Source organism: Ovis aries, chromosome 1, assembly GCF_016772045.2.
Source record: "Ovis aries strain OAR_USU_Benz2616 breed Rambouillet chromosome 1, ARS-UI_Ramb_v3.0, whole genome shotgun sequence".
Lineage (NCBI taxonomy): Eukaryota > Metazoa > Chordata > Mammalia > Artiodactyla > Bovidae > Ovis > Ovis aries.
Window position 1 is genome coordinate 198,674,203 of NC_056054.1, and position 1,684 is coordinate 198,675,886.

A 1,684-nucleotide genomic window follows, 5' to 3' on the forward strand; every position below is an offset into this window, starting at 1 on the left:
CCAAAGGGATTTTACACTTGAATTTATCTAACAAAATAACAGAATCACACAAAAAGAACTAAAATAATAACACGTATTAATCTCTCTAACCACCTTCAGAAACATAGGAGTAGAAGGGGATAGGAGTGGTATGGAGTGCCACGAGGAGCAAATTTCGTACTGCATTCTTTTTAAAGTCCTGGTCTCTGAAATTATCCAAGACTTCCAACACAATGTGTATTTTCTCCTCCTCAAAAGGGATGAGAAGAGCAATAAGTTGGTTTTTTTTTAATTTATTTATTTTTAATCAAAAGATAGTTGCTTTACTATATTGTGCTGGTTTCTGATATATATAAACACAAAATAGCCATAAGTGTATATATGGCCCCTCCTTCTTAAACCTCCCTTCCACATCCCATGCCATCCCACTCCTCGATTGTCACAGAGCCCTGGTTTGAGCTCCCTGAAAAGTGAAGTCACTCAGTCGTGTCCGACTCTTTGCGAATCCATGGACTGTAGCCTACCAGGCTCCTCCCTCCATGGGATTCTCCAGGCAAGAGTACTGGAGTGGGTTGCCATTTCCTTCTCCAGGGGATCTTCCCGACCCAGGGATCAAACCTGGGTCTCCTGCATTCCAGGCAGGCACTTTAACCTCTGAGCCACCAGGGAAGCCTGAGCTCCCAGAGTCATACAGCCAATTCTCACTGGCTATCTGCTTCACACGTGGTAATGTATATATTTCCATGCTACTCCCTCCATTCATCCCATCCTCTCCTTCCCTTCATTCCTTAAGTCTGTTCTCTATGTCAGCATTTGTGTCAGTTCTAATGAGATGGATGAACCTAGAGACTATTATGCACAGTGAAGTAAATCAGAAAGAGAAAAACAAATGTTGTATATTAATGCATATATATAGAATCTAGAAAGATGGTACTGATGAACCTATCTGCAGGGCATCAGTGGAGAGCAATAGGTTTTTAACAATGAAAAATGAAGAGGCCTGCCAAAATTCCATCCAACCCTGTACACTTACTGGGCACTATGGACCTTCAGGGCCTGGACCACAGGCTCTGGGGGACACAGTTGAGTGATGCCTGGTCACCGCTCTCTCCTCTGGTGGCAGAAGCAGACACACACACAAGTAACTTGATTCCAAGGCAGGCTTTGGTAAGTGTTATCTTAGATCAGTGGAGCAGACAGGTCACACGACTGGAATAGCATGAAGTCAGGCCGGAGGCTGAGGCCATGCTGTTATTTAGGAAGCCTATCGGGTTCATCTCACAGTTTGGCAGTGATCCAAAAACCCCATAGCTTCTTGTCCTGGGTGTGGTGGGTCAGAGGACACTTCCTGGAGTCTACTGTTGAGGCTCCTGGAGTCTAAGATTGGTTTGTTCCACTTTTTTCAAATAAATGACCCTAGAATGCCTGGCACTATGCCCATGTCTGCCTAAAGCTGACCTTTTCCTCCCATAGCATGTAACAGGAAGTGCCAAACATCAGAGCTTCCAGGATTTTATCCATTCAGGAAGTGAACAGAACCAAAAATATTGCTAGTTTTTTCTTCTCTGGCAGTTCGCTCTTCCAGCTCTGCCGTAGCTGCTTGCTAACATCTGTCTCCCCGACAGGGAAGTGAAGTGCCCCCTGGATCTCCTCATCTCCCACAGCACCCAGAAAAGGTGTTATTATATGACATTCTCAATCCAGA

At 44.7% G+C, this 1,684-nt stretch overlaps 1 non-coding gene across 1 annotated transcript; it reads right to left on the reverse strand.

The window, feature by feature from the left end:
- Positions 1 to 576: 576 nt before the first annotated feature.
- On the reverse strand, positions 577 to 648 carry TRNAS-GGA (transfer RNA serine (anticodon GGA)). Its single transcript has one exon. It is a non-coding gene; the product is annotated as a tRNA-Ser (tRNA).
- Between the last annotated feature and the right edge of the window lie 1,036 nt (positions 649 to 1,684).